At 40.9% G+C, this 25,125-nt stretch overlaps 1 protein-coding gene across 1 annotated transcript in view; it reads right to left on the bottom strand.

Annotated features, from left to right (window-relative positions):
• The window catches only part of RAPGEF5 (Rap guanine nucleotide exchange factor 5), a 167,334-nt gene that overhangs the window by 141,202 nt on the left and 1,007 nt on the right, over nucleotides 1–25,125 (bottom strand). The gene's annotated exons all lie outside the window — the stretch shown is intronic.

The following is a 25,125-nucleotide window of genomic DNA, read 5'->3' as shown; positions in this document are numbered from 1 at the left end:
GCTTCCACTACATTCCAAATTTTTCAAATAACAAGGTTTTTAACTAGTTATGTTATCAAAAATTGTACATGAGGCTACATTAAGAGTTTGTAATGAGCCATCAAACTTCATCTGTTGTCAGCTGACAATGCACTCTCACATATTTGTTTGTTTGATCAGGGCTTAATTTTCAAACATGCCCACAATCAACTTCACATCAAGGAGCAGTGCCAGAAACATTCTGTGTATAAATACAAGCAAATAAGCATTCATAGTTTCAGGGCACTATCACTATGTCCCTAAAGATTTTAATAAAGCATTTATGCATTCCAAATTGGATTACTCAGTATGCTTAAAATTAAACAAATGCTTCAGCGCTGTGCTACATCAGGGCTTCTTTCTCTAAATACAAACAGCCTGAAAACAATTCATCAAATTTTGAGATGCATGTGGTACTACCTGGTAATGAGACTGTTTCTGTTCCCAGCAGGGGGATTTCAGCAACTACCCAACACATTCTGAACAGGCTAATACGACTGCAAGGGAAACTACGCATTCAGACTGATTTCCAAGAAGCATTTAAGCATCCAAGCCTAAAATGCACTTTCACAAGTATTCGCGCTGGAAGAGTTCCTACCTTCCAACCACCACAGACAGCACACATTAAAGGATCACAAATAAAGCTGAATCCAAATTCACTTTCAAATACAATCAAATGTGCTTTTCTCTCCCTACTCAACATTCAACTTTAATAATATCATAGCTGAGGAAAAAACAAAAAATCCAGACGGGCTATTTGCTTAATTTCCCTCAGGCTTCTCTCCCACTCCATATACAGATCAAAAAGTAATTAYTTTTTTTCTAGACAGATTTCCTTCTCTCATTACAAACCATGAAAATGATAATGCCATAATGACAGAAACTATCATAACTCATGCAACCAATGGATGTCAGTGTGTTTTTTCTTCAAAAAGATTTGCTGGATTTGCTAACAGTAAGCACAGAGCTAAAATAATTAGTGAGTTTCTGCTCCAGCCCTGCTCTGAAAATGAATCCTGAAACAAGGCTCCCTTGTACCTTCCCAACACACCCTCCGTCACCTGCAACCCAAGGAAGCAGCAATTTCTGCAGGATAAATGTTCATTTATTCCGACCGCTTAGTCATGCCAAGCGAGGGGTGGGGGAAGGGAAAGGTAATTACCCAGCAGTTTGGGCTGTCACTCAACCACCTTCAATTTTTTGCATTCGCTATTGTTTGCCACTGCCAAAACGATAGGCTTTTTAAGCAGAAATAAGATACAGGTGCCGTGTATAATACATGAAATGCTACCGTAATATGACTGTGGCTGGATGTAGAGAGTATTGTCATGAATCCCAATCCGTTTCCATGTGGCAACAGATTTTTGCTCTTGGTTGCTAAGGTACAGCAAGTAGAGTTGGTTCTGAAGCTAGCTGACTTTCAGCAGATATAATTTATATGAAATTGTAGAATCTGCTTGACTTTCTGCCAAATAATATCCATAATAAACAACCTTCCCCCACTGCTCCTCTGAAAACCCACCCTCAGAACTCAGGGATAATGGAGAACAGTCAATGGAACAGTTCTTCCCATTAATATTTATTTCAGATTAAATATAAAACTATTTATAAAGGGAATTATTTGGTCTTCTTAAACTTCATACATTTAGATGTAGCATAAAAAGGTCAAAAAGCTATAAAACGAGAAATACATATTCATCAGAATTTGCAATTTAGGGTTCCCAGGTGAGACTAAAAAGCTCTCTGGAGATACCTAAATGGGTCATTTAGTGGAGGGAAACTGAAGAATGTATTCTCTCCTTTTTTCTGTATAACAGGAACTTGCAATGGTTATTTCACAAAAGTGAAGCCCACTAATGACAGTTATTCTCGCCTCCACCAGAACAGAAAGAGAGCTGAGGAGGAAATTGCTTGTCTTTGTAAAGAACAGCTATGTTTTCTAGGTTTAAAGACTTACTTTTGAGACAACAGGCATTAGAGCAATGCATGTCCAAAGCATTTCAGTATTTTCCAGTACCTAACAAACTAAACACGGCTATATGTTTTTATGCTTCAAACAAAACTCTTTTTTTCTAGTTAACCTGTAACATTAAGTTGGACACTTAAAAACTTTTAAAGCCTCCGCATCCTAACAAAAAGTGCAACTTAGCACACAAGCAAATTTTGTTTGCCTGTCCCTATCTTCCCCCAGTTATAATGGCCCCCAAAAACCCCAAAACAAAAGAAAAATGAATTTATAGATTAAACTACAGCAGGATTGGCCCTCTTTTCTCCTCCCTTTTCCCCAGTCCAGTTATGGGAGGAAAGCCCTGGATACACCCAGTTCCAAACAAGAAAGGCATCAACACAGCCCGGGACTTCAAATGGATTTGAACAGAGCTGTACGGGTTTTGACACTGAAACCAAATCAGTCGAAGAGCAAGGGAGGAGTGGTGAACTGTGAGCCGGGAACGGCTGGCTTAAAGAAACTTGATGCTCCTCAAGAGAGCAGGAGACATCTGCTAATGGTGCATTTCCATGACCCGGTTAAAGTACCATCAAATGAGGCTGCTGACAAGAGGGTCCTGCCTTTCCCCCTTCTCCTGCCGCTCCGTCCCAGCCCGGCCACCTCCCTGCTGTGCGCTCTAATGCCAGYGCATCAGAGGCTGTGGAGCAAACCAGCCTCAAGAGCTGAGAGCTTCAAATTAACCCCGCAAATAACGACCGGTTTGAAGCGAGCCCGTTCCCCTCAGCCAGGTCGCCCGCGGGGGCTCAGGCAGAGGCGGGGAGCCGGAGGCCAGGCAGGCAGGACAGCTGCRCCCAGAGGAAGCACTCGTTCGTGCCCACTTAAACTATTCAAGGAACTACGGCATAAAATGTGCCTAATAAATCTTCAGCATCGCTGCTCCATTAACATGRAAAGGAGGTGAACTATAACCACAAAAGACGACAAGGCAAAAATTAGAGGTGTCACAGCRGAGAGCTAGCAATGGGAAACTCTACCTCACACCTTCATCTTCACATAAGGCCATCAACGGAAGTCCCATCTCAGTTAATGCCAAAGACCAATTGCAAAGTGAACAGGCTACAACCATAGCTTGCAATGTAGAAAGAGAGCTTAAACGTGTTTTCTGCTCTCTTTTAAAATACAGCGGATAAACTCAGATGCCAACAGAATGCTTGCAATGAGAACTTATTAAATATGAAAAGGCAGAAAGAATCAGAATTTTACTGCTTTTTTCATATTTTATGTAATGTTAAACTATACAAAATACATTTAACTATTTGTGGTCCTTCATTTGACTAACTTTCATGCAGCATTTGTGTTATAGCTGGCAGTTTCATGCATACTTTTGCTGGTATCACCTAAGAAGCTTCCCAGTGCATTTCACTCTTCCATTCAGACAGTCAGCAACATTTCACAGTCAACCAGCATCCTTTTTTCCCCCTCAATGCAAAACAGGCACTTTACAGATTGTCATAGTAATTTGCAAAATGTATGCAGTTATTTTCCTTTAAAAGTCAGCACCTAATAAATACAGTACATGTTCTTTGTAATCTACCACCATCCTCCTGACCATCTGGTTTTGTTTTGTTTTGAAGAGCACCATGCAGCTATTTTTTTAATGATTATTTAAAATATTACACAACAATTAGTATTTCTAATGATAGAAATTATTAGCAATAATAAACTGTTTGGACCTTTCAAAAGAATGCACATTGGACTCTTTATACCATAATTAAACAGACGTTCCCAATGGCAGGTTACAGTTTCTTTTCATATGGATCTAAATGAAATTATTAACAAAACAGTGAAAAGAGAGATTAGAAGGAAAATGTGGATCGTCTGCACACTTAAAAGCATTTCAAAGCACCTCTGGCACAGTTCTGGTGTTGCCACCGAAATACCCTGTCAGCACACATTTCCAAGGAAGAACAGAGAGCAGGATGGCACCCCAGCTTGGCAAAGGGGGTCTGGGCCAGGCAGYCCAACTCACAGGCACACGCTAGCGAAACAAATTTGGGAAAAACAAGGTAGAGGCTGTCATCATCAGTACAGCAAAATGGCATCATGGAAGACAAATTTAAAGGAAAAGTCTCTCGTCAAAAACACAGCATGGTTTCTACTTTTAAAGAGATGCATCCTCTAAAACCACTTGATCTCTGTCGAGCTCTTCTTTTCAACCCAATGACTTCAGGTAGCATCTCATCTACATAAAGTGGATATCTAGCAGCACTGATTGGTTCTTTCTCAATCCTTACACCTCTTAATTAACTGTAAGGCTTACAATAATAATAATAATAATATTGAATTTATTCTACTCTCAAATTTATGGTAAACGGGTAAGAGAAGAGAATAAAGGCTTACCAATATGCAGGATTTGTCAGTCCAACTAATGTACTTACGAAAATTCAGGGAAAGTTTCACACCCCAAAGCATATATACATATCCAGACACTGCAGGCAAGTTCCTTATCTCCCAAAGTTCCTTTGCCTCCCTCCAAACAGCTATACTAAATCTCATTTATTATCATCTCTTGATATGCAAATCATATCTAAGTTTTCGCTAATGAAATACTTGCTTGGGATGCTGACTTTATCAAACCAAAAAGGAAAAAGCTTTCACATTGATCAGCTCCTTCAACAACCACACTTGTCCCTGATATGTTCTTTCTTGTCCAAGCTGTTCAATTAAAATTCAGAATGACATTAACAACAAATACTTAGATCTCCACATGTTCACCAGAGCTATTACAATAAATACATCTGCCTGGAAAGCCAGCCCTATCTGGCCTTCTAACATTATCACCACCTCAGAAATTCAGTCATGAAGCTTTGATCCTGCAGAGCTCCACTAGTTTTGAAAACACTTTTTTCATTATCGAAAATACTTCTAATATCTATTGCAAGATATCAAAGAAACTGGGAAGAGTGATCTGTGAGAGAAACAATTCTCTAACGCAAAAGCCTTTAAAAACATAAGGCTGTAAGTTACAAAAAGGAAGCCAAAAATAAGATGACAAAGCTAGATTCTGAATTATCATGCTAAACCATCATGCTGGCAGTAGTTCAGATTATTTCTATGCAGGTCAGCAACTGTATGTGTATGTAGTGCAGCGGTTCCTGCAAATAAAATCTCAGGTTCATGATTTAAATTTGCTGGGGGAGGAGGGGAGGCTTGCTAATACTCATCTCCATGCCCCTCCRCATGGTGGGGGAGGCTTCACAGCCAGGGAGGAATGACACATTTCATCCTGTCATTACGTCTGCTGTTCATAGCCTCCTCCGCCATCTGCTCTACCTGCCAAACAAGAAAACCCATTAAAATTTCTATCGGTGCTTGGAGAAGGGTGGGAAGAGCAGGGAAGGTGGCACCCCCTCCAAGAGCTGGAGCAGGGAGCTGCAGAGCAGCACTCACCCTCGATCACAAGACGAACCACAAGGCCTGGGTGGAAACACGCAGTTTCATGGGTAACACTGAGCTGACTCTCTTCACAGTCCTCTGCTACCGGGTTTCCATCTCCTGCGCTCACAAGCCGGTACTGAGGCCTCGGTAAAGCAATGTCGCGGCTGCTGGGACAGCAGAGGCGCACTCCTCCGCATCAACATTACCGCAGAAAATACCGGTGTCAGAACYGGGCCTTCAGCAACCAACATTAGTCAGAGATTAAATAATTAATAAAAACCTTGAAAAWGACAATCAATTAAAAAAGCAATCAGCTCACTTGTCGCTAACAACCACCCATCAGGCAGATGTAAATTCACGTGTGGCTTATCTGGTGTCAGGCAAAATCAGCACGGTTAGTTAGCTGATGCTCCTCAACGCTGACGCGGGAGCACTCCCGCGAACTGCCCCGATGAGCCTGCTGCAAGGACGCCAGCCCCCGACARAAGAGCCCTAACAAGCAGCCGAAGCACAGAAACATCGAAAATTGCTGCAGCCCTTCAAGCGAACACCTGTCCGCAGCCTGAAGAACAAAACTTCTAATGCTAGCAAGTATTCAGCAAACCAAATTTGAACAATACTAGCAGAATAAAGAAATAAAATGACAGTATGAACTATATATGGCTGAATGAGAAAATTCATTAAAATATTCATTTATTCGGAAGCAATTCAAAAAAAAGACCCAATATTATAGATTTCAATTTATTGTTTGAAGTACAAAAAGACAAATTTAAAATTCATGCTTTCTTTATGATTTATGAAAATACCTTGCAGCAAATTATATCAGTTTAGTTTATTATGTGAGAAATGCCTGTACTTGTGGGAACTTTTTCCTTACATGAGCTACACATAAATAGTCCATGAACTGCAAGTAAGCAAAGGTATGTTTTTAATGTCCCTATTCTTATTTATTTCAGAGAGTTCCACTTTTACCACTGCCTGTACAAAATATAAGTCACCTGGTAATTCCCCAAGCCTTATCTTTTTGAAGTAGAGCACATTTATTCTTTTGAGGTGTAAGATGTGTTCTGCATTTGCAAATTGAGATRCCTGAACACAATGTAGAAATACTTTATTCTTTATTTCTAAAAAAAGAGAGAGAGAGAGAGAGTATGATTTTGCAAAGACTGTTTGACCTACTGGGCAATGCACCAGACGGTTCAATGTATCTGGGAATTGCTGCATCTCTCATGGGTTTGGCAGCAAGTCATTTGCCTTCCTGTACATCAGTCTGCAATGGAAATGACTGGTTCCCTCCGCCAAGCACTTGGAGACCTACTGGTCTGCACCTACTGGCTACCCTAAGGGCTACAAGCACTCCGGCTATTTGCCAAATCCCCAAGCTAGTCCCAATTCAAGGTCAAATAAATAGATGCCGGACATTTAAAACGCAATTAATCATCAATAGAACTATCAACTCTTGCTTTTTTTACCTAGATTTTCAAAGAGTAGGAGCAGCCTCTGTGCTGCAGAACAAGGTTTCATTTAAGAAGCCTACCTTACAACCTGAACAGTTTGAAAAGCTGCAGATCTGTTGTTTGTACTGGCACCGCTTCAGCATGACTTCTTAGGAACAGCATTATTTCACTGACAGTAGCTTTTGGCACAAGTTGGTGCCAACCTACTACGGACTGAATAGTGGGAGCTTTTAACCACTTCCAGAAGAACAGCTGTAATTTACTTTTTTGCAGAAAAACTATCAAAATTCAACTATTTCAGTTTGGTGAAGGAGTCAAGTTCCCACTGTTCAAAGACCTTAAGAAGCACCCAGAATGCAAGGAAAAAAACATATATATTGTTCCCTTGGATCACACAAATAATTTCTAGGCAAAGCAGATCTAAGAACTCCTCATCTGCTCTCAGCAGAGCTTGAACTCCATTTGGAGTTCAGCTATCGGCACCTTCAAACACTCTGCAGAATATGACCACACTAACCTTGATAACATCTTTTTTGTACTTGAAAACTTTTGGTTTGAGTGTTGAAGCAGGAACAAATGAAAACTCAAGTGCACTCCAGCTCCAAAGGGGRATGTTGCTTCCACTGAAATGGGGAGTGACTTGAGAAACAGGGCAGTCCAAAATTCTCTGCCACTGTCCCAGGAACCACTGCACACCTACCATTTAATCTGGATTGTTTTACTAGACCTAGGAATGATATATAGAATAACATAGGAAGTAGTGTACAATAACCATTAGATATAGATTACAGAATAGGAGTAGAATGTGAAGAGGAGTTCAGCATATACAAACAACCACTACAACTTAAACAACTTAAATAAATTTAGCTTKCACTAGATTTAGAAGATACAGAATCAGAAAACATCGCAGATGAGTCTTCTGAATTTTTGCAAGTGGAAAATAGCTCAAGTGCCAGGTACCCAAAAAGTATGTTTTACTTTGTATGATATGATCATATCCATATAATATATCCTAGGTAGATTAAGAAACTAAGAAAGTAAAAGATRTGCCCAGCACTTCCATCATACCTAAGAGTCTGGGTATCTTTAGATAGGAACCTCCTTTATGAACATAGGTTCAAAGAATAAGGAACACTGTCTGCACTTAGGCAAGATTTCTGCCCTAAAGAGATATATTCCCCTTCTGCTATTCTTTACCCTTTATTTTAATAACCTGCCTTTCTCCTTGCATTTATCATTATTTCCATTCTTTATTCCTGTAACAATTGTTTGCACACATTTCATATCACTGAAGCACATGAATAAGTCACGTCATATCTGTGTTGCATTATTCTACGTTTCCTCATTGTGATGCATAATAAAGTCTTAAGGGAAAAGTCCTTTCTTAACTGCTGGGCAAGTCTAATCTCTCCTTGTGGAAGGGGGATTTTTCATCTCTTGTGATTCTGCAGCTGATAACAGGGGGTCAATATCACGAAGTTCTCCCCTTTCAGACAACAGTATTGAAGGACAGGATCTTGCTCCAGTAACAGGCACTGGAAATGAATAGAACTGGCCCTTACAAGAGTTCTCCACATTCATCATTTTCTAGACAGTATGGGTCAGGTCAAGATCACCKAATCCTTGCCCCTCTCACCAGCCTTAAGTGCCTGACTAAACTAAGTTTAAATGAAAGGAGTCAAAATTTGACAAGTTATTCTTGTGAGATTAATGCCCTTTGTGGTTTGTCAAATTCATAGACGAAGGAAGTAATAAACAGAATTGTACTGAACCTYTTGAGGAGAAATTATATTTTTTAAAAACGGTATCTTAGCCTAATTATAAGGAAGTGAATAAATAAATAAATATATCTTCCCTCAACTGGGCCCATGTTGCTCTTGTCCCCCATGAAGTCATCAATCCTGGTAATTTTCCAGTGCGCAGACAAAAAACTCTCAAGCAAAACAAGACCTAGTATTTACAGCATAGAGTTGCTCTCTGGTTCATTTCTTACATGCTTTAAGCGTCCTTTAAACATCACACTAGTATAAAGGGTTTTTTTTCCCCGTTATAGGAACAATTCCATTCCTTAAACAGAAAAAAAAACAACTTGAGAGTCAAAGGATTAGAGTATTTCTCTATTTTACATCTGATTAAATTATCTGAATTCATTAACCTTTAACTGCATTTGCAACTAGAACTATTATGTAGCTCTACCTCCCAACAGAAGTGTCACCATATGATGTCTACATCCTAGTCAATCTCATTCCCATATTCAAAGACATATGCAAAAAAAAAAAAAAAAAAAAAAAAAGTGCCAGAGTCTGAATTAGCATAAGAACCATGTGCGCAGAGGAAAAAATACTCCAGCAAATTACAGCAATGCAGGGATCTGAGGCAAATTGTCTGTTATGAAGTTGAACATACACTCCTGTGTCAGACATATCCTGACATAGAGATTGAATTCTCTATGATTTTGAGAAGCTCACTGCACAACAGGTGGTGTAAGGAAGATCACTTCCTATGGAGGGACTGTTCGGGATCCTACGACTGCAAAACTCACGACAGACATGCCAGATATCAGCTAAATATGGAGATAGTCCAGAAAGTAAGTAGCATGTAAGAGTTCAGTCATAGTTGGAAGAGTCCACTGAAAGCTCTGTTACGCAGCCCTCCCACCCAACTGATTCTAAGCTTTCTTTTTACAACAGCAAGTCCCTTGCCTTGATAGCTGTGGATCACCTTTTTAAGGCTGTTTCAAAGTATACATGAGGCAGTAACCATGGCCTGAACTTGCAAAATCTGAAATAACAATACMAAAAAATGTCCTGTCCCTCACTAACAACAGCAGTGGTAGCACTTGGAGTATAACAGTATAATTTGCGTAGAAACAGCTGTACTTATTGGGACACATAAGAGAGAAGCAGAAGGGCATAATATGGACATGAACACACTTATCAGTTATGTGAACGATGACATATAAAACTCCCATGGAACAGCCTATGCGTTATTCACCACCAAATTATAGCTAGAACATGGACTGAACAGTGCAACATCTAAAAGCCAGCAGAATAGTCTGCTTATGTTGTAGTACCATTGCAGGAAGAGCTTCACACATCACCGCCCTTCTGCAGGATCACATTTCCACCATCAGAGGACAGTCAGGCCTGGTAGCCAATGTTAGGAAAAGAAAGACAGATAAGGAACCTTTGACCATCAGGCTCATGCAGCGACTAAGCAGTCGCTCATGTAGTCCTTGTGCTGCTAGGTGCTGTTTCCTCCTCTCCTGATCCCACACCTTCAACCACATCTCCTCTAGGATCCTCTTTTACACACCTATGTAAAGCAGCAAATCATAACTGAGCCACCACTTTCTGCTTCACTAGACTGAGTCTTCACCCCAAAATGCTTGAGGAGGTTCTTTGTCCCATGGAAATAGAAGGATCTGAGGTAACAACTGACCACATTTTTTCAGGTCTAGTAGCAGAGAGAATTAACTTTCCTCCTCTCTAATATTCTGCATTATAGCCAATGCCTGCAACATTGATCACTTTTAACACGCTGTTATCCTCCTTCTAGTTGCCTGATGTATCCTGGTTACCAGCCCACTCAGATTTAAAAAGTCAGTAATAAATGTCATTATAAGTCAGCATGTGTTTTCTGATCTATGCAAGTGGCAGGGGGAGAAGGGGAACTGCTGACTTTAGAAGTTATTCAAGCTATGCCCATGCAAGATACTAATTTGTTAGAGAATTCAGACTGAAATSAGGGAAGTAAAGTGAACCAAAAGATAATTCATACACTAATACTCCCCACAGCAGTGACTGATCTTCCAGAGACTAGTAGAGATATTCTCCCTATGTTTTTATATATATTTTCACAAAAAGCAAGATGTCAAAGACATCCTAACAGTCTGCTGCGATGCCAAATCTGACCTAATGAATTCAACAAACAGGTCCTGCCCATCCTGGATGCCCTACCAAAGCAGGCTGAGTCTGTTCATTCCCTCCCCGCACCTTCGCCCTGACAATCCCCAAAGTCCCGCCAGCTCGACAACCCCTTCCCCATCACACACCAGAGCCACTGGTTAAGCTCCTGTGCTAGGGCAGAGTGACGGCAAATTGCCAGATTTGCTGCATGAGACCTTCACTTCGAGATATATGGTCTTCAATAAATGGTTTATTCTAACACTGCTTCAACTTGCTAACTGCTCCATCTTTTCCCACACCAGCTCTTTAGAGATGGCTTCAAGCCAACCATTATTTCAGTGGCACCACCACTATGAACCATACAGACTAGCCTGATTTCACCTCAGCCCATAGCACAACAGGGTAACGTATCTATTTAGTCACCTCTCATGTGCCAAATATAACTGCAGCAAAAAAAAGTGTTTCAACACCTTCTTGGTATGTAGATATACACCTGGAGACTTCTTATGTGGAGATAAGGAGTAAAGAGAATGGGAAAGGAAAATAAAGATGAATAAAATTAGGAAATGTCTGGTTAACTTTAGAGTGGAGATGTGACTGTCATCATCCTGTGTGTACCTAACGAGGACCCTTTCCTTTAGCCTTGTCCCCATGAGGGACAAGGTCAAGACCTGTGCTATGTTCTTTGAGTKTGGACTTGCCGTACTGAATCCTGTACATTTTACTAGCCCAAACTTAAGAAACGTAGCACAGCCCATGTAGGACCCCACAAAAGCAAAGCTAAGTCCAGGGAACATACTTAGTTTACCAGCATCTTTCAAAGCAAAGTTTGGAAAAGGACTAACACTTTTTTTTTCATATATAATCTCTTTGCTTCCTTTTCTCTACGCAACATCATAGTATCTGCAGTTTTAGGCACTGGACACACCAGGACGTTAATTGCAGAGGGCCTCTGGGACAGCATTTCTGATAAGAGACCCTTTGCCCTGGAATTCATGTCCGTGCTCTGTCCACTGGGACCTCATGAAAAGAGCAGATGGGTTTATGAAGAGCAAAGAAACAGGAATGGGGTTTGGAAGATTAAATGGGAGGTTTGTTTGCATGCTTTTATCATAGCTCATGCTTGTTGATGTTTTTAACTTCTCCGTTTGTGCCAAGAGATAACAATGACTAACCCGAGAGGCAAAAAGTCACAGTGTAAAGAAACAGGCATACACATATAGGAACTGCAGTTAGCTCAGGCTGAACAGAAGATGACTCATAGACCCCAGTACTGGGCTTTGTTTCTAAAAGTCAGAGAACACCCTSCACAGCTAAAGCAATGGATAAACATTCTGTTTTCTTGCTTAACTTAGGGTAAGTATAAATTATTTTCAAAAATCTTCCCATTTTGGAAGTTTCACAAAATTTACCTTTAGCCTTCAGTAACATGTGAACAGTTCTCAACTTGGGCTTATAAAGAAAAACTATTATTGTCTCTGGATAACTTCTTGCAAGTATTTTTACTTACAGAATGGGAAAATGTAATGCTTCCTTATCCACTACTATCATCCTTCCTGTAATGTGTTTTGAAACACACTGAAATTTGAAACACATTTGAAAATAACCAGCTGAAATAGGTCCTGTTCTACAGCCACAGTAAACAGATTCATACAGTGCTGTTTTGTGAAACAACAGGCGTGAATAATTCTCAACGTTTGCATTATTTTAATAAGAACACAACTTGTATTTAATAGCAGAATTCCTCTATTAACCACATTTTGTGCTTAAACATAGCATTCCACTAAGGGGACATTTTCTGCCTTTGATTTTAATGAAGAGCTTTGTAAGATTAGAGAACAGTTATCTGTAGTGCGACACAAACACTTCAATATATCCATTTTTAGAAAGCATTTGGTAAATGATTTGTCTGCTAGAGTTTTGTTCCAAGTAGCAGTTTTGCCTTAAAGTGGCCTGAGCAGAATAAAAGGAAAAAAGAACAAAACCCTCTCCTCCTTTTTTGATTTGATAGCTAAATCTTAATAACCATAATCTCTGTTCCTTTACTGCACTTTGTAAGGAAACACTGACAGTAGCAGAGCCAAAAGATACTCTTGCAGAGCCCTGCTCTGTGATTATTTGACCAAGTCATTAGTTACTAATCTGTGTAGATCCTTCCAAATAGCTGTGCACTCATTTAATATTTTTACCATTCATGAATATTCTTATTTCTTATGAGAACAACAAAGCTTTTGATGCAGTACGATATAACACAGTCAAGACTGACACAGTATTAGCTGTTTTTCTCCTGCGCTCAGAGACCATCTACACAGCGATACTTCACAGGTTTACTCCAGCTTCAACAGAGGTAGTACAGATTTGCCCTAACATGCAGACTTCCTCTAAAGCAGCTAAAGGAGCCTTTGGTTGAGAGACAAAATACTGTAATTCATCAAACAGTAGCAAAGTGATGAGGAGCAAGAACAGGATTAAACAGCCCACTTTCTTCATAACACAGAAAATAGGTAGATGACTCAATGTTACATCCTGGGCTCAGTGTTGTTTAATAAAACGTATTTGTGATGCGAATATCACATCATGAGATAAGCAGGTTTTGCCTATATTTTGGTTAGTCACAATCAAAAGTCTATAAGCAACCTCAGAGGGGCCTAGTCCAGCTGGGTGATTGGATCACTCAAGTTAAATAATGTTCATTAACATCAAATGCAAAGTATGCCCACTGGAAGGAAAAAAGTGCTGACACCTTATACAATTTTAAATTAACTGTATCAACCTAAAGAAAGCAATCTGCATGGCCGTGAGGACATGTCAGTGAAGGACTAATCTGTGCCACCAGGAATTCTAAGAAGATAGCAAATTGTTAGGATGAAAAGCATACGTGATGGAGACAGGGAGGAAATTACATGATTTATATAAATCAGTGATGCAGTCTYACCTGGAATATTACATTCAGCACAAGCCATCACAAGTTCAAAGGGACACTGCAGAACCAGATAGGGTTCAGAACAGGGTAACAAAGCTGATTACAGAGTCACCTAGAGAGACTGAGATTGCTTGCTTTAAAAAGTAGCTGTAAAAGAGAATACATAAAAAAACAGCCATACAGAAGAGAGAAATTAGAAGTTCCCTGCCAATAACTTCGGWAGGTTTTTTGGTGACAACAGATTAGTCCCTGAAATTAAAGGTAGGAAATTCAAAAAGAATTMTCTAATTAACAACAAAAGAAAACAAAACATAATTTTCCTTCCAAGATGAGYTTGAAGACAAAACACTAGCCAGATTCATTAAAAGGCTGAATCTGTATATGAATCACGTCAACAACTATAACCGCAATGGTTAACAGTAACAATYCCAAGTGTCAGAATATAAGGCATCTCCAGGTATTCGAACCCAGGAAAAGAGAATATACAACACAGACTACACTACATTTGCTCTAAGGCTCTCTGAAAGCACAAGAATCTTTATACTTGTGGCTAAAACCATTAGCTGTTAAATTAACCGTAAAATTTAAGGATACAGGACTAGATGAACCATCATCTTGACCCACTACAACATGTTCTGTATCTACACTAGCTTCCTTCAAARTAACTAGAATTAATAAAACCTTTACCAGTATAATATAACTATTTATTGCCACATGAATTTCAAATAAACAACTCCAGAGTGCGACCATTTAGGCAAGACCTTCAAACAAATTCTCAGTTTATGCATACACTGTAAGAATGGAGAAGAGACATCTCAGTGGAAAAAACAAGAAACAGCACTGCTGCCATTCAGCTTGGAGAGCTACCAGCTTTAATGCATGCCCTGGCAACCTAAGGGACCTATTGATTTGCAGACATTCATTCAAGTGCAATGAAAGCCATAATTAGATAAATAGCTTTGGTAAAACCAATCTGAAACTCATTTGTTTTGGGACTGTCTGCTTAATGAGATAAAACAAGAAATTAAATGTCTGCTGAATGTTCCTCTTCTATCCTTCAACACAATAATAAAAAAATAGCGGTGTTAATTTAAATACCATTATTATTTTTGCATTTTATGTATTTTGTTCCTGCAACTGATGTCAAAAACAATTACAAAGACGATATTTATGAATGATTCTGCTCTAACAAGCAGGCAAGTTCTATCCATCTCCTTCATACACGTGGATCCTGAGGTATAAACAGAACAGATATATGATGATTGTCTCTCGGGAAGCTCAAACAAGCTTCCGCAATTTTACCTTAAGTATAAGCTTGTCAATTACTCCCTTTTTTAAATGATWTTTTTTAAGTTTTGTCTGTTCCTTTGATGCTCTCTGCACTCAAGCCTTTTAACCATTTGCAAGCACTCTTCCCGCCACGCCGACACGGGACAGCTGTCAGATGGCACGGAGCCTGGAAGTGCTGGAAGTGCCAGAGGTCCATTTTTGGACGTGACTAAGCCACTCTTTGCGAAGAGAAGTCAAATTCCAGTTAAGTTTTCGAAACAGTTTATAATAATGAAATCTCGTAGGATTATTTATGTTTTGTTTCTTAAACACATTTTTCCACGTAGCAGCGAGGCAGCCTCGTCGAAGCCCTGCTGTAAAGAAWTCCTGCGGTGATTACAGTCAGCACCGCGCAGCGCTAGCCTGGGCAGATGTTACACAGTATATCATTCCTAAACCAAAATACACTCAAGCCTGGGATACACTGCGTCCTTACCTTTCTTCGTTGGCAGCTAACTACTGAATTCTGCTTATGTTCACTTAGGACTTGCATCCCCCATGAGTCTGGCCTTCCCGAACAGCCACCACAAATCTCCACTCGCCCCGTAGCACAGATTCAGCAACAGACTTGCGCCCCACACCCTTCCAGGTTGGCCCGAGCTGCCACGTGGCTTCAGGCAGTGCAGAAGCGACATACGGCGGCAAAGCGCTGGATTGTCCGTGAGCTGGATCCAGAGCRGATCTAACGGACTCGCTTAGCTCTTTCCCTCAGCCAGTCACTAAACAAACGCGCTGCGACTTTCATGGCTAATCATGCGTGTTCGTTGTTTTCTCCCCTTCTTTCCATATTTAAAAAAATCAATTTATGCATCACTAAAGTGCATTCACCTATGGGATGCAATGGAGCACCTGCTTAACAGTGTGCGGCAGCAGTCTATGACAGTAAATGATTACCATATCCATTTGAAATTACAAAAAGTTTTAGGATCACTGAGTCTAGCTATCTAAGCCAGAACTTGGCCAGAAAAACACAATTAAATGCTTTTCATCTTGAAAACTAAACAAAAAGCAAATGTCACCACCATCATACCTGCACCCCACCCTAAGAAAAGGATCTCATGAATTTGTGATTGGTCACAAGTGGTCTGGGCCTCAATTTTCTATTCTTCCTCCAACATGCAGTACTTCCTCTAGGTCACCGCTCCTCAACACTGACCTGTGAATCATAGACCGTCTTTTGCATCACGAAGGGCAGGTTCGACACATGTTTCTTTGGCTGCCAGTATCAACAGAAACAAGCAACTTGCTCCTGCTTGTTCCTCAGGCCCGGAGATTACGCTGCCAAGAYCCCGGCAGAGACACTGTGGAAGGCCAGCAGTGGAAGAAGCTACCAGCAGCTCACACCAAAGCACACGTGCACGTGACATTCACCCCATAATTAAGCAACAAGCCCACTGAACCATTCCTTCCCTTCCTGCTGCTCCAAGTCAGGCAGCACACGTGCATCTCAGTCACGTGAGGACTTYGGTCCGAGGTTCAGAAGGAAGGAGAGACCGGCAGTCCCCTGTGACCCAAGCAAGCTACAGAGTGCTCCCGAAACAGGACCCTCTCTCCCTTCCTCTCCAGACTCCTGGTATCACATCACCTTCCTAGCACTAACTTGYTTAAGTAATACAGTCCAGGGACAAACAAACTACTTCTGAAAAGTAATTAGAAGGTAAGTAGAAAATCCAAGATTTCACGGAGGGTCGAGGGTCTTTGAGGGTTTGGCAGAGCTACAACAAAAAAGGCGAACTAGAAAGCATCCAGTATTTTAAGTCAACAGGTTAAYTCAGCTCCAAAACAGAAGGCAAAAATTGTTATTGATGCTATGAATACAGTTCAACTGGTATTTATACAGACTGAAGTTTTTTTATGGCAATCAGCGGAATATGTTCTTTTTTGCACTATAAAAAAARCATAGTGACTTTTAATCAGTTATCTTTCCAAACTGTCTCCAAAAATAGCTTGTGTAAAAGAAATTCATAAAAATAAAAAGGAATTAATCAGAATTAAAAGTACACTATAGGACTTAAATATTAATAACTGACACTAGCTTAACCCAACAGCCACAGGTAGATCATTTTACAAGGTCAGACTAACCCAAGTCAAACAATAAATTAACTGAGATAAAAGACATCATGACAATTATGAATAGCTACTGCCTTTTTCACCTGGAAGTGAAAAAAAAAAAATACTCAGATCCTGCTTCCAATGCTTTTAACTTTAGATCCCAACCGCCTTCGTTTTTCTCCTTAAACTTTTGCCAAAAGCACAGATACGATGAAAAATGTTTAACTTAAAAAGGTTTCATGTAGATAAAGTATATACAGCAGATCCCAAAGGCCAGTGCAAAATATTCCACTGAAAACAACCCATGCCTATAGACCCGAAGAGATCTGCAAGGCATCTTGACTTGGGAAAAAGAGAGTCAGCACAGAGAGATCACAGAACAACAGTTCATACTTCCCAGGGCTAAAAGGAGTCGAATTTTTAATTTCTGTGCTACAGCACCATACTGAGCCCCAGCCAGCGCTACAGCTCTTATGTTGAACACTGTTATGAATCCGTAATAAAAGGCAGCTCGCATCCTAGAGAGACTACTGTGGAAACCCATGCACAGCATCTGTTTACTTGGTAACCAGACGCAGATTTCCTACAGAAACAGAGTGACCTGTCGAGGGTCTTTGAACAGTTTGGCGAAGCCACATCAAAAGCCTACGCACTGAATCCCAACCTTTCCTACAGCAGCTGTTACCCCTACCCCAGCCTGATGTAAAATCAGAGATCTGGGATGGACAGAGTAGATCAGATACAGCTGCACAAGCAATAGCAATTTCTGTCTATTTATTAGGTCTACTGGTGAATATCCACCTCTTGATAACCATCTTTAATCCTAATTCTCTCAAAGAAGCTTGTAATGAGCAAATCAGAAATGGAAAAATAAACCACTTTAAAGATATGGAATCTTAAATATAAAGCCTGCAATTTCCATAAAGAATAGGCAACTGCCTTCCCAGTATGTGAAATACTACTTTAATTGTTACAAGCCATATGCATGGATAAAACGTCTTGTTTTATCACAACTGCTTTCCATGAGTCAGGTCAAAAAGACAGTATATTCTGTTTTCTTTTTTTTTTTCCTCTCTTTAAAGAGCTATTGCTTCCTATTTTCYGCATTTTCATTAGCATAAACATGAACAGGGTGTTTTGCAATCTCCTCAAAGGGACAGAATAGAATTCAAATCACTAGAGTTATACAAACAACAGTTGGATACAAACCTTGACRTAGTTTGTCATAATAGTACAGTACAGCATTTGTTCATTCATCCTTGCATCTGGGAAATATAGCGTGCATTAACCAATAATGCAGATTTGCAAGCAAGCAAACTAAAGTACACAACTCCTCAATGTGAATTTTGTTTATTGCTTTTAAAATATGTAACTAACAGGATACAATTAGCTCACACTTAAATCAAGCCTTCCTCTTATCAAGATGTAACACCTGCAGCAATTTTGCAATACTTTCCTTTTAATTTCAATGGAATTGATCTTGTTTTACACATACATTTCCTGGACAGATTTCCAGGTGACACACTGCAGCATCACCTCAGAGAACCTGTAGACTATGTCTGCCCAAAAAAAGAAGAGAAATTAAAAGTGAAAGCAATGATATTCTTGTTCAGTTAGAATTACAAAAATGTTCAGGACAAAAAGATATTTTCTTTCACAGCCACTAACTGAACATGTTATTACCAATGTAAGAAAAGGAGCATTTAAAGACTGAACATGGGCTAAATTTACTCAAGATGTTTTCAGCTTGAKTTTGATTTGTAGTGCAGGAAAGGGATTAAAGACAGGAGAGCATTTTATACTAGCAAATTGTGRATCAAAGCACCGACTTCCCAGACTATGCTCTGGCCAGAATAGAGACAGGAAACTCGGAAGCTCAGACCATGCCCCTTGAGCAAGGTGGAGCATTTTTCTGTCTCTTGGGGTCAGTGTCAATTTTATGCATTTTCCATGAGCGAAAGCCACATGATGGCATCTCTTCCCCAGGTATTGGCACTGCACCTGAGCCTACACAGGCATGCCAGAAAGCAGCTAAGGCGTCAAGCCAGGCTGCTAGCCTAAGACCACAGGTAGCGGGCATCATCCTTGCAACCTGAACCCATCCTCAGCCTCAGGGAGAAAAATCACTTTGCATCCTGCCAGAGGTTACTCAAAAGTAAGGCAGAGGTGGACTGCCTCGGATTTCATTCAGCTGCAGTTATTCATCATACCCAGCATAATTTCTCCAAAGTCATAAGATACGGGCTAATTAAGAAGTATTCTCAATTTAGTAGTTCACTGAACACTGACTGTGAAACAAATTATTATGCAAATAAACAAAAAAGACACTGAAATTCCCTGTCAGCTACTGTGGTCACTGTTGCTAAGCTATTTTACTCATTACTCAACATTTCATGTGTCACCAGTCACAAACCTGACAAGTTAAAGGATAYTGTGAAAGACAATTATCTTAATCAAATACATTTAGCAGGAATATATAATAAGCCTGATTACAATGGGAAAAATTCAAGACTACTTACCAAGACTATTTTTAGTCACATAATAACTGCCAAGATGATCAGTGTATTAAGTTACTGAGTAGAAGCTCTATGGTAGGCTTTAAAGCAAAATGTCACCAGTATCAATCAACCTGCTTCGATAACAGCACTGACAGTAAAACTTTCAATCCACTGAGACAGTCCAGTATTTCGTGCACAGATTTTAGTTAGCATAGTGTCCACAGATCRGAAGACCACATCTTTTTAATGCAGGAAAATCTACAATGGCAAAGCACCTATAGCATATATAAGCATAGACACCAGACCAATTCTTCTCCTCATTTCTTTTGTCCTCTTCTCATTAACAACAATGGTCAAACGAGCAGAACGTGCCAATGAAATGAGCTGATGACACAAAATCGGAGGCTTTGGCAAAACAAAGGTAAACATAATGACATATGGGAAAATTAGATGACTGAGTATGGGAATATTAGGAAAAGGATGTAGTTCAATAGCATGAAATACAAGGTCATTGGACTTAGGCACTAACAAGATGAGGAAGTGCAAAAAAGAACAGGGACTGTTAAAAACGTCAGCCATTGCGGGGAGGTAACTGAGAATAAAACAAACCTGCGTGCTTAGGTCAATCAAAAGATAACTATGAACCACCAACATAATGTAGCCGTGGAAAGAAGAAATGCTGAGAATTTTCAGTAGAGGTGAAGAATTTCTAACATCCTGACAAAACCTCACCTGCAGCACTACAGTTTCCCCAGTCACAGGAATCACATGAATTCATTGAAGGAAAGTAACCTGAATGATGTAAGCAACTGAAAGCCTTGCATTAGAGGTGAACAAAAGTTTATCAAAGTGTAGGCTAAGAGGGGTTAGGCTGAGAGGGCTTCCTTTAATTGAAACAGATTSCATATAATTCTTTTTTTTCCCTGTCAAAGAAGAATTTTCTCCAGCAGCAGCTACCAATGCCAAAATTAGTTATCTCTAATACTGTCCAACCCTCCAACTATTTTCAGCTCAGGGACTTTCTGTGCCTCCTGTGGATTCTGTACGTTCAATACACTTCTCTTCCATGAACTTCTCCAGTCTCCCCCTGAACTCATGTAAACTTTTAGCACCTATAATTCTCACCTAGCTCCTTTGGTTTAGGTTTACTTCTTGGTTTGGTTTACTCCTTTGGTGCATGTTTTTCAACCTGCAACCCCACAAGCAGAAAGAAGTTTCTCACATCCACACATAGCAAAGTTGTCACCAAAACACACCCAAGGTTCCCTCAGTGTGAAGAGAGTCTGAGCACACCTGTCTGGCTGAAGGCCTCTAGAAACAGCACAAGAGCCCATGGTGGATCTGAGAAAAACAAAATGTTCATGGTATCTCTTTGACTTCAAACAAGTCAAAAGGCATGGTTTATGACACAGATTTGTATAGGCTAGCAGGGTATTTTCACAACATCAGAGTAACAGGGCTTGCCACCACGATGTACAGAAGGCATGGCAGCTACGACTGCCCAACGAGCAGCAGCATCCAGGCTCGCACAAAGCTCATATGTAAATGTGCACCTAGAAAGCAGGAGGGGTGATTAAAAATGTGTGTGTGTGTGAGTTAGAGAGAGAAAAAGGTAGTTCCTCGTCTGGCTCCCACGTGCTGCTTTTGCCCTTTTAGGAGGAACTCAGGAACATGAGYAAAATTAGCTCCATTAGGAGAAAAGGATTATCTGCATGATGGAGTGACTGCTCTACTGACATGTCGGCAGGATCTCGGTGCTTCCAGGGGCAGGGACTTTACTGTTGTACAAAGCACAAAACTGAATGACATTTTGTTACTTATTAAAGGGGGAAAAAAAAAGGAGGAGAGAAAGACATCTTTGGCAAACAAAAGGAAAGAGAGTAAAGGTAGTTTATAACTTAAATGCTCATGCTCATTACGTGTGCTCTTAGCATATACCTCAAAGAGATAAACTGGAAACCAGAAGGATCCTACTTTCCAAAGGATTTAGAGAAAGAGCACACATACAGCAGAGGGGAACGGCTGCACTAGGCCCATGGAGCCAGCAAAATTGGTCCCTCCTCTGCCTCTGCACAAGCTCTGATGCTTGAGGGCCCCTTCAAGGGACCAACCTGAACCCCTAGAAAAAGGAATAAAACTGCCACAGCAAAAGATTGGGTCATCTTCTGCATCAGAAATAAGCAGCACCAAGCAGAGAAAGAGTAAAACCCACTCCCTTTCAGCAGGAGCGTGCCCTTCCCAGCACGGCTGTGACGCCGCAGCGGTCGCAGACACCTGGGACAGACCTGCCCTAAAGACCGGCATTAGGAAACTCCACTGTTGGGGACGATGCCAATATCCGGTTCAAAGTTCAGAGGCTTTTTTAAAAAAATAGGCTTCCCTAGCAGGGGAATTAGAGGTTAGTTTTATCTAAATGACTGAGCAGTAAAATGTATTGGTATTTAACAGCAGGTAAATGGTTCTGGGTCCACAGATAAGTTATTGCAGTTTTTCTACAAGGCTTTTTTCCACCTCTAAGTTCTTCAAGTGCATTAAAATCATAAGTATCCTGATAGAGAAGGCCAAAGAGGCCCACTTGTAGTCCAGTTTCTGCATTCAGTGAACTGAGAGGAAAGTGCACATTTTGTTTCACAACTTAGTGAATAATTCTTCAATTATTCCCATCTCCGGTCACAAATTCTCAAACATTCTACCACCAAGGGCCAAGAACTGGCAGGCCCAAAGAGATTTAAAAAATTTATTCCGCTTCATGCTGCTTTGCAAAATTTATTCCATTCTTTGTACGCTACCCTCTCCCACACAATGCTTTTCTCCCCCACCATAGAAAATACTCTAACAGCATGCAGTGAAGTGTATCTTTAAAATAATTATAGCACCCTTAACACTTCCATTATATTTTATTATCCATAGTCTCCAAGCATGCATGCATATTATCCCTATTTTATAGATGAGGAAGCAAATTGCAGGCAGTCCCTCAGCAAGTCAGCAGCAGAGACAGACWCCCTGTTCAGGGGTCATAATATTTTTCTAGGAAATTAAACAAACTAGAATTTCAGTTGGTCAGCATTTACTTGAAAACAGCTCACCTATGTGAGCAACATTCTTGATGAATCCAGCTGGACAAATAACAGACTCAGCTTGGTGTTTGAACAAACAAGAAAGCACAAAGAAAAAGTCACTGGAGACTAAGATCACTCTTAAATTTAAAAAGGAAGGGAGGGATTTCATAACCTGCAGTGTTTTCTTGAGGTAAAAATAGGATATTTTGTTTCATATTTGTGCTACTCAGTGTTTTCTCCAAGCTTATTTTAGGTCTTTTTTATTTTGAGATTCATGCTTAAATAGGAAAGTATAAAATAGTTGGTGAATTCTTTTATTCTAACATATCCCTTCCATCCCCCAAATACTGTCCAGAGCAGAGTTGATTTTTTTCTCCAAATTAAATAGAAATGTGTGGGAAGTGTCATCCCCTTAAAAATTCTATTTCTAAGGAGAAAAGGCGCAGATACAGGGTGGATGGCAATCAACATGGAGCATCGCTGACTGAGCCAGATTGTTCCCTGAAGAATCACACACGGAAAAACCCTCCACGCACCACATGGGCTCATTTGGTTTCAAAAGAGAAAAAGTGCCATTATCTCACAGTACCCTCCCCAGAGCCTTCCCAAGCTGGAGGGTCCTGTGGAGACAGAGCTAGACAGTACCTGGCCACCAGCTGGGGAGCTCCTGCTGGAGCCGTGCAGCATCTACACACAGCATCCACCACGCACCRGAGAGCTGCTGCATCCATTCAGGACAGACCTACAAATTCCCCATCCTCTCTCCAGCCTTCTTTCTACCAGGATGGACAGCTGAAGAAAATCTTTACAAGGTCAACCACAGGGTACTATATGGCAAAGGCACAGATGACACCACCACTAAATCTGTCACCTCTTCCTCGCTGATCCATAACACTGCACATGGGCAACGATATGCAGAACCTGAGCTGGGACAGCATGAAGCAAGATGGGCCAAGGCTTCGGCAAGTGCACCTGAGGAACTGCGTGCCCCAAGATCCACCTAGGCTTCTCACTGAGRTGTTAACTCATGCACTGCAAATATTGACAGAGCAAATGTTCATGCTGCTCACCCTCTCAAATACTTAGCAGTAGCAGTGAAGATTAACCGTGATAATAAACCTCAACCTCCTCCGCGTGGCATCTCCCTGAAGTGTCATGGATTGGTTGTGCCTAACACAGTATCTTAGATGTGCCTACAAATGAAAACAGTTCTCAACAGCTAGTCTGCATTAGTTCTTACCTTCTCACTAGACACTTACTGAACTTCTTTTGTAGAATGCTTTAAAAGTGGAATGAATTAACCTGAAAAGAGTATTCCACAAAGGTCTTATCTTCACTAGAAGATCCCTCTCATAAACATTGCTAGGGCAGAACTAGACTTGACTATTTAAAATTAACTAAAACCCCTGCGATTCAATTTTCTCAATGAAATCAAGCGAATCAAGTTCAGGCCACTTCTGTACTCATGTGGACACTCATGGAGTGTATTAAAATGTGTACCAACCAGAATATAAAAAAATTATTACATATCTCCATATAGACAGGTCATTATCCTGAGGGTAAAACTCATATAAGGTAAAAAACTTATTCTAGAATAGGACTATGCATCAAGAAATTATTCAGAAATAGATATTCCGCCTTAAATTTATATACTACCCTCATCCTATTTAAGTTCCTTGCATACACATTTTAAATAAAACATTCACACACAAAGTTTTGTTTTAAATTCACACTTCAGCACATTTCAGAGCAACTTCCCCATGTGTACAAAACATTTATTTACACAGGTAAACTACTGCAAAGTGGATTTGGGTACAAGTATACATCATGCTGACTACTCCACACTAACTGCCTACAGAGGCATGTACATTTATTTATCAGCGCACCAAAACCACAAGGCAGCTTRCTTTATGCCCTTCATAAATAAAACAAATCCCGTCATTTCAAGGACTCGCATAGYGGTTTTCAGCCCAGATTTAGACTGCATGTAAGTTTTCCCTTGGCTTTATTGCCATCCCACCCGCACCGTGCAATCACGAGTGGGAGATTTCCCCGTCCTCCCCACCAACAGCTGTGGTCTCCAGCCGTGGGGCGTCACGCAGAGCTTAGCTGGGGCCCTGCATCCCACCGTGCAGGCCAGGCCGGCGCAGCACCAGCAAGCCTTTCCAARAATGAGTCAACTTGAGCGAAAGGCCATGAGGCAACTGCACGCTGCCTGCCCCACGGCCCCGCGTCGCTGGACGCAGCTGCGAGCGGGAACCACAGTTTAGCCGCAGCGGTGCCAAGGCACCCGGAGGTTCCCCACTTTCACGCACTTTTGCGTGCTCGCGAGCACTTCCGTGGCGGAACCGCGCGACGGGCGAGGGCACGCGCGGCCCCACGCGAGTGGGGCGCTGCCTCAGAAGCGAAACGAGGAGCGGGTGAAGGCGGCGGCCAAGGCTGAGAGCGGCGCCCGCCGCCCGCCCGCCCGCGCGGGGGTCGCGGCCGGTCCCCGC

The sequence above is a fragment of the Rhea americana genome, unplaced genomic scaffold (genome assembly GCF_003343005.1).
Source record: "Rhea americana isolate MKP2758 unplaced genomic scaffold, rheAme1 scaffold_26, whole genome shotgun sequence".
Taxonomy (NCBI): Eukaryota; Metazoa; Chordata; class Aves; order Rheiformes; family Rheidae; genus Rhea; species Rhea americana.
This window is presented reverse-complemented; position numbering and strand designations above follow the sequence as displayed.